The sequence below is a fragment of the Mustela nivalis genome (genome assembly GCF_964662115.1).
Source record: "Mustela nivalis genome assembly, chromosome: 6".
NCBI classification, from domain to species: Eukaryota; Metazoa; Chordata; class Mammalia; order Carnivora; family Mustelidae; genus Mustela; species Mustela nivalis.
In genome coordinates, this window is record NC_139025.1 from 34,928,047 (window position 1) to 34,942,808 (window position 14,762).

Consider the following 14,762-nt stretch of genomic DNA (forward strand, 5'->3'; position numbering starts at 1 on the left):
ACAACTGCCTTATCAGGTAGGTAATATTATATAAGTGAAGAAATTGGGCTCAGAGAAGTTATATGCTCAAATCTCAAAGTGAGTAAGTCAGTGGCTCCGGATTTGCACCCAGATCTGTAGGTGGAATTTGTAATAATGGAATATTTGAGTTGTGTCTGATCCAGGAGGGCGATGCTTCTGTGCCTTATCTGATTCTAGAGGTCATGCTCTCAGCTGCTTTGGTCTGGTGCCTTGTGAAGTCACTGGTTTCCTCCAACCCCCATTTTAAGTTTGTGAATAGTTTATTTTTCCCCTCGAGTTCAAATATTTAAAAAAAATTTTTTTTACTATCCTCCAAATTACATCCCCATCTTTCTTTCTAATACAATTAGAGTTTGTTCCAGAAAGCTAAATCTGCAAGTCTTTCTGGCTAAAGCAGAAAATTAATTATATTTGTTTAATTGTAACCCAGATAGAAGACACCATGAGAATGAGATTTTTATTACAATTCCCACCCAATCTACATCTCTGATCCCATTGTCCTATTTTTCCACTTAATGCTGTGTGGTTGTGAGAAGCTCCCTCAGGAGGGGTGGGACAGGGCAGGAGGAAGGGTTTAGGATGACCACCTGGGCAGGACTTGAGTATCTCTGAATTCTTCCTTATGGTTCCACCAAAGCATGATCCCTAGTTTTTACAACTTGAAGATTTCAACAGTGTCCCTGCAGCTTTTCCCATTTTCAACGGAAAGTTTTTAGCAACAAAGGAAGAAGAAATATGCTTTTCTCACACATATAACTCTCCTAGGGTTATGTTTTCGATTTGAGTGTGTAGGTAGATGTGGTATATACCAGTCAGACTCTCACGGTCAAGCATTTCTTTCTTTCTTTTTTTAAAAAATTGTAGTATAGGTGACATATAATGTTATTTTGCCTTCAGGTATACAACATAGTGATTCAACAATTCTATACGTTACATAACGCTGACCATATGTGAAATTACCATATCTCACCATAGAAAGTTATTCAATATTATTCTGTATTCAGAGTCCATGGGAGACGAAGCTAGAAAAATAGGTACAAGATTGGGCCATGGAGGCACCTGAAAGGCAAACAGAGTCCTTGGGTTTTCTTTGGTTGAGTTGTCACAACATCGGTGATGGGGGTCTAGCCGTAGGACAAGGACAAGCGTGTGGAAGCATGTGCAGTGTGAGGAAGGAGCCTGGGCTGTGACAGAGCTGTCATCCTCACTAAACTGCCATCTTTCATCTCCATATATATCTTTTAACTTGTCTTTTTTGGGTGGTTCCTTTTCCCACCAAATTATGAGTGGTCTCTTCTGGTCCTGTGGGGAGAGGCTTTGGCAAGGGGGATGAGATGTTTGCAGACAAGGGGAAAAGGACCTTTACAAATTTTTCAGGGTCCAATATTAAAAATTCTTGTTTATAATCCCCTGAATATATGTCTCTAAGCAAAGATTGATTATTTGGAGGGTTAGACCTCCTGTTCTGTTTGCCCTCATGGGCCTTCTCTCCTACCATTTTTGAGCTCAAGCTGAGATTCATTGAATGGATGACTACCAATGCAAGCCTCTTTAATTCCCTCAATTAAACTAAAATGCTAAACCCATATCATATGCTAAACCCATATATTCAGGTTGAACAAATAAAGCATTGGATAGTAAGGAATCATATTTTGTTTTCATCCTAAAAATTAGCTAAGAGCTGTAAGGGCAGGAGAGTATGAAGCCGAGAGGAGAATTCCCAGAAGAAGTCTGCTCAGAGGAGCGGATTTTGTGCCTTATGTGTCCACCTTACCCTGGTGTGCCGGCTAAGCATTTCAACAAGGAGCTGTTCTTGGGCCCTGAAGGGCTGAGTGCTCCTCAAGATGTATTTAAAAGGAAGGAGAAGGTGGGCATGGGGTTGTATGGGTGGATTGTTGGTGCTCAGGTTTCTGAGAGGAAACTCCCCAGAGTAAAGGAAACAACCCACCTGACTCAATATTCCTGGAAGTACTTGTGGGATTTGTCACAATCACTCCCCATGACGTAAATTACACAGGAAGCCTATCTCTGTCCGTTGCTAACCTGGAGCATGGCAGTGTAGACAAACACAAAGTCTGAAGCCTCTCAAACACACCCTGCTTTCCCCCTACCCATAGCTGAACAGGGCCAGCCCCAGCCTACATCCTGAATGGGCTGACAGTCTTCCTAGTAGTTCACAAACATTCTCTTTATACAATAATAAGAATCCCCAAGATTTGCTTATGGCTTTTTAGTTTATCAAGACTTTTGCGTATTTTGTGTCACTGGAAACTCAAACAACTTTCTAGGCGGATGCCGGCGCTCCACACTGAGGCCGTGCCCTCCTGCTTGTTACTGGACCTGAAGCTGACCTGCCTTTAGACTTTAGCGGGCCCATTTCTTCTTTCTCCCAGTGCCCAGAAGACAGCGTCAAGCATTTGTTTGGACTGTTGCGAATCAAATCCAAGATCGTAATTCTCTCTCAGTTATCTGTCTAATTAGTTGAAGTCATTAGAGTTGAAGCAGCCATGAGTGGAAACTAGTTGATTTATTGCTCCTGTCAGGGCCACTGGCCTTCTTACATTTTATTTTATTTTTAAATTTTTATTATTATTATTTTTGCATTTTGTTTTTAATTAAGTTCTCAAACAGGACTTTTTTTTTTTTTTTTTTTTAAAGCATGTTTCTGTAATGGTGGAGTTTGAGGTTTTGTGCCTACTTGCACTGGCATGTATATGTGGGGGAAACAGTCTTCCAGTTGTAACATTGATGGCCTTCTACCCTCCACCAGACATTTACTGAAGGTCTTCTATGGCTCGGGCTGTGTTAGACCCTGTGAACTTAATATGAAGATAAGCCTCCCCTGTGCTGAGCCTGATGGGGTAGAAGTGGGAGGTCTAAGGAAGAGACCAAAGGGCACCAGCTAATGGCAGATAATAGTAGAGGAGCAACTGAGGAGGGAGTCAGATGAGCAGAAAGAAAGATCGATAATAGGTAAGTATACACAAATCAGTCCCTTCCAATGTTCAGATACATATAACTGCATGGCAGAATGGTTCAGGAAAATAACAAACCTATAGCCGGCCCTGTGTCAATATGGAGTAACATTCCTCCTGGCTTTACTGAGATATAATTGTAATGTAACATCAAGTAAGTTTAAGGTGTACAACGTGATGATAGACTATATGTGTATATTTCAACATGATTGCCACAATAAGGTTAGTTAGCATATCCATCACCTCACATAGTATTTGTGTGTGTGTGGAAGGGCAAGAGCTTTTTAGATTTACACTCTTGGCAACTTTCAAATATATAATACAGTATTGTGATATCATTATACTCTCCACTAGATCCCCAGAACTTACGTATCTTATAACTGGAAGTTTGTACCCTTTGGTACCTTTACGTACTCCCCACCCCCCAACTCCCTACTCCTGGCAACTACAAATCTACTGTTTCTGTAAGGTTTTTTAAAATTATTATTTTATATTCCACATATAAGTGAGGTCATATAGTATTTGCCCTTCCATGTTAGACTTGTTTCACTTAGCATAATGACCTCAAGATTTATCCCATGTTGTAAATGGCAGGATTTCCTTCTTTTTTTTCTGGCTAAATAACATCCCATTGCATGTATGTACACACACACACACACACACACACACACACACACACACACACAGTATCCATTCATCCATCAATGGATGCTTAGTTTGTTTCCCTGTCTTGGCCACTATAAATAATGCTGCAGTGAACATGGGAGTGCAATGTTCTCTTCAAGATAGTGAGTTCATTTCCTTTGCATGTATATGCAGAAGTGGAATTGCAGGATCACATGGTAGTTCTTTTGATTTTTAGATTTTGAGGAACCTTCATACTGGTTTCCACAGAGCTGTACCATATAACATTCCTAGCAACAATGAACAGGGTACTATGTTCACCAGCACTTGTCATCTCTTGTCTTTTTGTAATAGTTATTCTAGTAGATGTAAAGGGATACTTCAAGGCTGGCTTTGATTTTTATTTCCTTGGTGATCAATGATGTTGAGCACGTTTTCATGCACTGGTGGGCCATTCTAATATTATCTCTGGAAAAATGTCTATTATAGTCCTTTGCCCATTTTTAAATTCTATTCTTTCTTCCTTCCTCCTTTCCTTCTCTCTTTCTTTATCTTGAGTTGCATAAGTTCCTTATAATTCTGGATATTAACCACTTTTCAGATATATGAGTTGTAAATATTTTCTCCCATTTTGTAGGTTGTCTTTTCGTTGTATTAATCATTTATTTTGCTGTGCAGAAGCATTTTAGTTACATGGAGCCCCACTTGGTGATTTTTCCTTTTATAATTTCTGCTTCTTGTGGTGTATCCAAAAAATCATTGCCAAGACTGATGTCAAGTAACTTGCTCCCGATGTCGCTATGTTTTCTTCTAGAAGTTTCATGATTTCATGTCTTACATTTAAGCCTTTGATCCATTTCAAGTTAATTTTTGTGAGTGTTTTAAGATAGGGGTCCAGTTTTGTTCTTTTGCATGTGAATATCCAGCTTTTCCAACACTATTTATTGAAGAGACTACCTTTTCCCCATTAGTATTCTTGGATCCCTTGTCAAATATTGGGTGATCATATGTGTGTGGTTTATCTCTGGGCTGTTGGTTCTAATCCACTGGTCAAGCTGTCTGTTTTTTATGCCCAATATACTACTAGTTTGATTATATAGTCAACTTCATAGTACAAAGCAAAACTTTATATAGTTTGAAATCAGGACGTATGATGACTGTAGTTTTGTTCTTCCTCAAGATAGCTTTGGCTTTTGGTCTTTTGTGACTCTATACAAATTTTAGGATTGTTTTTTCTATTTATGAAAAAAATGTTGGAATTTTGATAGAGATTGCAGTGAGTTAATACATACCTTTGAGTATACACATTTTAACAATATTAATTTTTCTGATACATGAACATAGCATATCTTTCCATTTATTTGTATGCTCTTCAATTTCTTTCATCCATGTCTTATAATTTTCAGTGTACAGATTTATCCCCAAGTATTTTATTGTTTTTAATGCTATATAAATGAAATAGCTTTCTTTACTTCTTTTTCAGATAGTTTGTCATTAGTGTATGGAGGCACAACTGATTTTTTATGTTGAAATAGCTTCTTTACTTCTTTTTCAGATAGTTTGTCATTAGTGTATGGAGGCCCAACTGATTTTTTATGTTGATTTCATATACTACAACTTTATTGAATTTGCTTTTTAGTTCTAACAGTTTCTGGTAGAGTTTTTAGGGGTTTTTTTTAGGGTTTTCTATATATACATGATATAATATCATGTAATTTTCAAACAGAGAATTTTACTTCTTCTCTTCCAATTTGGATGCCGTTTATTTCTTTTTCTTTCTCATTGGTCTAGATAGAAGTCCAGTACTATGTTGAATGGGAATGGTGACAGTAGCCATACGTGTCTTGTCCTGAGTATGAGGTTAGTTGTGAATTTATTTTATATGGACTTTGTTATGTTGTGATATGTTCCTATTAAACCCAATTTGTTGAGAGCTGTTTTTTTTTTTTTTTAAATCATGAATTGGATATGGACTCTTGTCAAATGTTTTTCTTCATCTATTGAGATGATTGTATGATTTTTATTTTTCATTCTATTAATGTATTATGTCACATTTATTGATTTTTATATTTTGAACCATCCTTGAATTCCAGGGATGAACCCAACTTGTTCATGGTGCATGATTTTCTAATGTATTAATAGATTTGGTTTGCTAGTATCTTGTTGAGGATTTTTGCATCTATATTCTTCAGGGATATTGGTCAGTAGTTTTCCTTTCTTGGAGTGTTCTTATTTGTTATCAAGTTAATGCTTTGCCTGACAATCAAAATGATGAGTATTAGAAAACTAATGTCAATACATTAACAGTTGAGATTTAGTAAGATGAAAGACAGATCTAAATAAATTTCCCAGAATTAATTGCAGGGAGACATAAAGATGGCAAATATAAAAGAGGAGTTAAGGGAGATGAATAAATAGGAAGACGAGTTCCAATCCATGTCTAATCTCTCACTGAGAAGAGGGAGGAGAGAAAATATAGAGAAAAATCTATAAAAGCTGAAAACATTTCATAATGAATAGAAGATACCAATTTTAGAATCACTACACTCAGAGAATCCCAGGCCTAATAATGAAAATAAATCCACACTCACACATATCATTGTGTCTGCACTGACATGCAACTGATATGTGGAAGGGCAGAACACGACAGTCAAAGAAAAGATCTTAAAAGCAGTGAGAGAAAAGAGAGATTACCCACAAAGAAGGTGCAACTGACTTTCAACAGCAACAGTAGAATCCAGAGGCCAGTGGAGGATCTTGAGGGGCCGGGAGAAAATAACAAGCAATCTCATGTTGTGTGCTGAGTGAAATGATCTTTCAAAAATGAAAGTAAATAAAGTCATTTTTTGACAAACTGAAACTGGATTTACTGCCTGTAGATTATCCTGAAAGAATTCCTAAATGATGTGCTTCAAATAAAAATAAAATTGTTCCACAAGGAAGGTTAGGGATTAAGGAAGGAATGATGAGAAGATAAAATTGTAAGCACAAATATAAATCTAAACAAATATTTGTAAAGGAATAACAATAATGTCGAATTGAGAAAGCTAAAATAGCAAAAGAAACCTTGAGTTCTACGTAAGAATTGGATATGATTCATTAATTCACTGTGACTGTATGTGAGAGAGAAAGGAGGGAGAAAAGAATTAATGTTGTAATATTTGAGTATTGCTAAGAAAAAGGATTAAAGATCAATTAATTATAGACTTTATGTTAAAATGCAGATGTAATTAATATGTCCAGGGTCAGCACTAAAGGGATAGAATAAATGGTACAACTTTCAAAGGAAAAATGAAATGGAAATGGGGTAAAATTTAATCAAAGAGAAGAAAATTAGAATAAGAAGAACAAAGAAAAAGTACAAAATGAGATGTTGGAAATGAATCTAACTTTTTGGTAATCACAATTGACTTAAAAAATAGAACTCCTTGGTTAAAAGACAAAAGCTTGTCACACTGAATTTTTAAAAAATTCATCCAATGGCTTTTTCTGAAACATGCCTAAAACATAAGAACATACAAGGGTTGAGAGTAAAGGAGCAAGAAAAAATTATGCAAATAGTCACCCAAAGAAAATCGGCATAGCTATGTATATTATTATCAGATAAATAGGCTTTGAGGCAAAAGGCTTACTACAGATAAAGAAGGGGTCTAAATATTAAAGTTTCAGTTCACGAGGAAGATACAACAATTTGATCTTGGATGCACCTAATTACATAGTTTTTAATCGCTGAAACTTCAAGGAGGAATAGACAAATCTACAATCAAAATGGGAGTTTTAATATACATCAATAACTGATAGATCAAGCAGATAAAAGAAGAAATCAAAAAGAGCATAGAGTATTTGAATAAGACACATAGTTGGGCGCCTGGGTGGCTCAGTGGGTTAAGCCACTGCCTTTGGCTCGGGTCATGATCTCAGGGTCCTGGGATCGAGTCCCACATCGGGCTCTCTGCTCAGCAGGGAGCCTGCTTCCTCCTCTCTCTCTCTCTCTGCCTGCCTCTCTGCCTACTCGTGATCTCTGTCTATCAAATAAATAAATAAAATCTTTAAAAAAAAAAAGACACATAGCAAGACTATTTCAGTGGGCATATAGAGCACTTCACCCAACAATGGGTGAAGATATATGTGTATTAGTTTTCATGGACTTTTATAAAAATTGATTCTAAATAATTAAGTCTACACATTTAAAGACCTTCAATGACTGCAAAGCTAACAAATTAGAAATTAAAAACAAACAAGAAAAACTTAAGAAAACCCACAACTGTCAGCTTTGACACTTACTTCCAAATAATCCATATGTCAGAAATAATGGGAATTGAAAAATATTGAAAAATAAGCAAAAAGCAGTAACTGAATTGAGCACTAGCCAAACTGTTATTAAAAACTTGCACACATAAACATTGTATAGATTCTTTCATGAGATAGTCAGGAAAGCGACTTCCCAAGGATACTTGGGGAGGAATTTTTATACAGGTTGAGAGAAAGTAAGATTAGGTTGTTTACCAGATTAATGGACTGACACCTGGATTGATTGCTATGTATTCTTAGTCTGTTTGGCCAGACTTTGTATTCAGGTCTTAAAGACAGAATTATACTCAGATTAGTACTTATTCATAATGCTATTAATGCTAATTAGTACTCTAAAGCCTCTTGTTTGGGAATTACTGGAAAATGTGGATAAGGTATAGACTGACAGATTGTGGCTGTTGTAAACTGCTAGCAATGTACAGATTGTAGGTATTACTTACAGGATTCTTTTGCATTTAGAACTGAACAGCAAAGAATGACAACATATTAAAATGTGTGGTAGTTAGTGGTACTCAGAGGGAAATATATAGTCAAGTGTATGTGGTACTTAGCAGGAAATTTATGGCCTCTTATGCTCACATTAGAAAAGAAGGCTGGAAATAAATAAGTTTAGCATCCAAATTATGACGTTAAAAAGAATAGAGTAACTTCTGAAAACATAGAGGAAAGAAAATAATCAACAAAACCAGAAATGATGATCTAAAAAAAAACAACAACAACACCAGAATTATAAAAAAACTGAAAGTTTTTCTTTGGAAAGTTTTAAGATGTGGGTCAATCTTTGGTGGGATTACTTAAGATAAAAAAGGCAGAAACCACAAAGTAATAGTATCAAGAATGAAACAGGTAAAAAACTGGAAGCAGACAAGTTTAAGAATATTATAAAAGAATGTTACTCATAGCTTAATTGTAATGAACCTAGAAGTATAAGAATGTTCAAACTTGTAGAAAGTGTAAGTTATTATAAAGTATAAAATACAGATAAGGCAGCCAAAATTTGACTAACCTTTATTTGTTTTGTCCATTGCTTCATCTTTTGTATGTCATATATTACGGTCTCAATGAATATTTATTTAAATGAATAATTAAATTCAGTTATAGCAGTTGTTAACATTTTAACATATTTATTTATATATATATTTTAAAACATAGTTTATTTGTATATTGATTTTTAAGCACCAAGAACACAGATACCTCCATGGATACTAGATGAAAATGATAAAAAAAAAAAAAAAAAAGTGAAATAACAGAGAGCATCTGGCCTGTTATCCTTTACCACTTAAAAAAGCTCTATGAGTTTTAAAGTAGCTAATCTTATCTCAATTTCCTTGGCAATAAAATGAACAATATGTTCTTCCCACAGCTATGCTTTTGTGGAGAAAAGAAAAAAAAGATTTTTTTCTAGCAATTCTCCTGGGATGGTAACCTATCCACATGGAGTTTGATCATAATTAGCAAGGACTAGAACAGCATTATTATTGTTTTTTGATGTTATTAAACAGAATTAAGCAATCACTGGGGAAGAGGAAATATGGCTTAAGACCCAGTTTCCTGGCACACTGGAAGGTGTGGAAGCAAAAAGGGAAAGATAATTTGAAACATTGTTTTTTAAAAATTAATTTGCCACATTGTAAAGAAAGCGTTCCTCTGACCACAGACCTCATCTGAGAACATACAATACAACCCTGGGGTCTAAACTGTGTGGAGATGATCTGGGAGGCCTTTGTTATCACAATTATTATTTTCTAAAAGCATTTTTTTCCCAAGGATCTATGAGTAGTATATTTTTTAGAGCTTGTATATCTGGAAATGTTCTATTGTTTTCCCAAGTAAATGACAACCAATCCAAGTTTAAAGTTCTTGAAGACCTATCCCCTCATTCTCACAAACTAGTATGAAGTATTCTTCTGGGTACATGTACATATATGTAGAGGTACAGAGGAATTCTGGAAGGTTACGTATGGAATTTTCAATAGTTACCTCTGTTAAGTAAGGAATGGGTATTTTCAGTCTGTGTGTGTGTGGTGGGGGGGGTATTGGGGCTGGTTTATGATCAAAGACCCTAGTAGTGTAAACTGTAAGATTTTAATTTTTTTAAAGGAGGAAGTGTGTGAAGCATTCCAAGTAAAATTAAAACTTAAAGCAATCTCTTGGGTGATAGCATTTTTCCTTCAAGATTCTGTAGACATTATTTTATAGCCTCTGCACTTAATTTAATAAATTTCTTCAATGAGTTTTGAACGCCGGCTATGCATCATTGTATAGGGGACACCTTAATAAGCAGAAATGGACTTCACAGAGCTTACAGCAAACTGGAAGAGAGAGGGACTAATCCACTAATCATACAAACAACAGCAACAAATAACTGTGGTAGGGCTTTGAAAGGAAGTTACCTGCTACTCCAGAGAGTGTGCAGTAGGAGGACTACCCTGGTCAGGAGGTCAGAGAGGAGTCCCTGAAGAAGTGACCCGCACTTCAGGGAGGGTGAGCTCTAAGTGTGAAGTGCCTGCCCTTAGAGGTGAGCATGGCACCTGAGAGGAACTGAGGGAAAGTTGATGTACTTAGACAGCAGCAAGGGGCGCTGGAGAGGTAGGTGGGAGCCAGGCTCCCACCTGGAGCCTGGAAAGTCTTACAAGCCACGCTAAGGATTTCACATTTGTCCTGAGAATCATGGGAAGCGTTTGGATGGTATAAATATGGGAGTGACACAGCAGATTTATGTTACAATGAGGTCATTCTGGATACTGTGTGGAGAATTGTATGTAGTGGGCAAGGGAGAAAGTAGGAAAACCAAGGAGGAGTGAGTTGGCAGTTGGCTGGGAGAGATGTATCAGTTGCTTAGACTAGAGAGATAGTGACTGGAGAGATGGAGATGGGGGCCTACTTGAGAGACATTTGGGAAGTAACACAGGACTCTATGATCAATTAGATTATGAGGGTTGATGATGGAGAGGGATATGTCAAAAACAACTCCTGGTTTCTGCCTGAAGGGACTGTGATCATGGTGGAGACCCATGGAGATATCATAGGAAGAGAGCATGGTTTGGAGATAATCTCTCAAACTTGTTTGGGCTAGGTTGAATTCAAGAGTCATTGGAAATGTTGAATAGGCAGTGGTCCTACAGACTCAGACCCAAGGAGAGGTCCAACCTGGAGATCTGAATCTATGAGTCAGACTACAGAATCCTGAGATCAGGGAAAAGCAAAACTATGGTCTTCCTGGAGCATACAGCTCTGGACATGGCCTTGACTGTACACAGGTGGGAACCAGAAATCAGAGAAGATTCCTAGATTTAGAATTTCTATACTGTTATTTCTACCAAGAATATCCCTCTGCCTATTTTGATGTATCCTCCGCTAGGAAACCCCTCTTCATGTTCCTTTAGGGAAACACCACCCAGGTCCATCTAGAACAAGAACCATTCCCTTGTGGGCCAGTTAACTTCTGTCTATTCCTGTACTGACACAGTTTGCGAAATGCTTTGCTTTTGTTGCAGATATGGCTGACCAAGAGCCTAGGGAGGCTCACCTGACTTACTCAGTCTGGCAGCCCAGTGAAGGTGATTCGAGTGAGGTCTGTGTTCAGATAGTTTCTTTATAGGACCAGGCTGACCAGAGTGACAGCTAAGTTGTGGGTGCAGATCCCTCATTGCACCCAGGCTCTAGCAATTTCTGATCCCTCAGGAAGGAAGCACTTAAACTTCCCTGGGAAGGGAATGAAATATGAGTTCATGGCTCATCAGCTGGGTCAAGGGCTCTCATGACCAGCAGACAGCCAGTCTGGAGTGTAACATTGGGCAGGCCCCCTTCTGTATTTTGTGAGCCGGGACCAGTTTCTTTGAGCATGTGTGGCATCAGACCCGTGGACATGGGACTGAGGGGTCCTGTTACTGTGTTGATCCCCAGTGCCATTTTTTGATGAGCCCCAAGAACTGCTCTCTTTCTGGGAGCTGGAGGATTCATGCTGAACGAGCTGTTAAAAACATAAGCTGTAGGGTCTGGACACTAACGAATGCTGGCATGAGTCATGCTTATATTTCTTATCTCAATTAGATCGTCACTCTTCTTGGGAATCCAGCTACCCCAGCTGCTGGTGCTGGTGTCGTTAGCTGGAGGCTGACGGCACCCCTGGAACTGAGCTTATTAAGAATAAATGAACCTTGGGTTCAGAGCCCTCAGGGGTTTGGCTTTCTGAAGCTAGGCACAAATAAAAACTCAGCTGCCTAGGCTTTGCATTATTATATTTTCTGGGTTATATTGGTCTCTAGGGAATCTGCTTGATGCATTTCTAAGTTGTTTATTTTGTTTCAACAGAAGAAATCAGATTTTAAACAACCCTCAATTATCAGAGAAGCCTCCTCTAGGGTAGGTGTTAGGGGCAGCCCCATGACTGTTTTAAAATGCCCCTTTCTCAGTCAGTGGGTCGTTCCCGAAGCCCGGGCGCTGGCTGCTGACTTAGGTGCGTAGCCGCAACTTTTCCTTCCAGTCAGCATTTGTTGGGCCCAACACAGCTATAGGCCGGAAAATGGTTGCTCATTTTCCTGCTGCCTCATCAGCCAAATGGACAGCTAAATTCCGATGGATGAGGCTTTATTACTTTTGAAGGGCAGGGAGGCAGGAAAGAGCACAGCTGGGCCCCTCATTTCAGGCAGAATCACAGGACCTGCAGAGAGAGGGGTCGGCTTCAGACTCCTCACTGCGGACAACCAAATCTGAGGGTGACTGTGGGGAGGTGAAAATTGACACTCCAGTCCCAGTGTCTGAATTACCGGCTCTTTCAGGAAGGTGCAGCGGGCTCAGCCCTTCCTCAGCTAAGTGTGATCCAAAGGTCTGAGGGGAAAGACGTTTTAAGAGGCTCCGCTGTTGGAGTGAGGCAGCTAGATGGGTTGGGCCATTGTGCCTTGCCAGCCCAGCAGTCGGTGCACAGCTCCCTTTTCTTGGCAGGGTCACCTGCAGGAGACACTAGAGCTCAGCCTCAGGAAGGAGGGCCGGGTGGCCGAACCACAGTGATTGCTGGTCACGTGTGGTTGTGTGGGTGGAAGAGGCCAGCTAAAGACTTTCCAGACTGGGGTCTTTGTTGAATCATTGGATTATTATGTAATGGTCACAGGAGCACATGTTTCTATTTCCCCAAATGAATGTTTACTTTAGAAAAGAGCCCCATTACACTAACAGCACTTTCCCCGGAAGTGCAGGCCTGGCACTTTGGTTCCCTCCATATGGGCCCTTGCTCAAAATTTACCAAAATGGTAATTTACCAAAAGAGTGTAATTATGCAATTGAAAAGTCTTTAAATTGGACCATTTAGGGAAATGCTGGGGAGCTGCTCAAAACAAGCCAGGTGTGAGTATAAAGTAAGAAGACTGGTGTTTACATTTTAATATAGTACCCAAAACAAAAGCAACGATTCTGAACTGTGATTTCCTTCTTCCCCAGCTTAACTAGTGTAATCAAGGCAGAACCCTGGACACTTTTCTACTAGAGCATGGCTCTCTCTACTTTGTGTTGCAGACTCTCCTCAGGGGTCCCTGTTGTTTCTTGTTTATTTGCTTATCATCTCTAAGCAGGAGAGATCTCTCTGCCTTGGGGTTTGTTGATGGAAAGGGCACCAGTTTTCTTCTTGAATCCTCCCTGGGCAAGTGGTTGCCTTCAAAATCCTTTCTGCTGCTGAACTGGAGGGTTGATGGGGGCACACATTTGACTTCCTGGCATTTTGTAGCCTTTTGTTGTACTTTTTTAGGTATTTCCCATGACAAGAGTGGATCAGGTTACCAGCTTTCTACTGTCTTATCCAGAAATCTTTCCCCCATTCTTCTTCTCTTTGTAAAAAAAAAATTTTATTAATTTATTTTGACAGAGGGACCACACAAGCAGGGGGAGCATCAGGCAGAGGGAGAAGCAGGCTCCCCACTGAGCAAGGAGTCTGATACAGGACTTGATCCCAGGACCCCAGGATCATGATCTGAGCCAAAGGCAGACACTTAATCAACTGAGCCACCCAGGCGTCCCTTTCTCCCATTTTTCTAATTACACTTCCTCCTCCCACCTTGTGACATGTTTTTGAATAAGGAGCTAGTATGGGCCTAAAAATTATTAAAGCTTCTTTGTAGAATATTAAAGGCACTTGAATAGTTACTATGGGCATTTGGCAGCAGAGATATGTCTGACTTGGGGGGTCACACAAACTAGAATGTACATTTCAACCCACTATTACTTCTGTTCAAACCAATCACCTTGTTTCGGCAATGATGCCATTGCTCAAAATGCCCACGCATCTCCTCTTCTAGAGACTCCCCCCACCCCCCAGCAGCTCGGCAAATCACACAGGACAGCCTGTCACAAAATGGTGCAGTCTTACCTGTTTTGGGATCAAGACCTGCATATGTTTTTTTTTTTTTTTTTTCCCAATATCGCACGGCCAGATCACTCCACTCCACTCACATTTATCTATCAAAATGGGCTCCAAACAACTTGGGTTTCTCAAAAATAAAATCTACCCTCAAAGAATGAATATTTATCAGCCACTATTAATGGAATTCTAAAGAAAATGCCATAGGCTATTAAAGTAATTCCTACAAAGAAGCTTCATAAATTTTTTAAATGGCAATAGTATTTGACTGGTATAAAAACTCCCAAGGAGAGTTCTTAGGGGAAAATAATACTTGTTTGGATGTGTACGTTCTGATAAGTTGGTTTAAAAGAGAGTCTCATTTGATCGGGGATACAAGATAGGTTGGTTTCAAAGATTGTCTCATTTGATCTGGTATATGAGATAAATGGGTCCTGCCCCCTGCCAGTGAACATGGGCAAAGTGCTTAGCATGTCTAGATT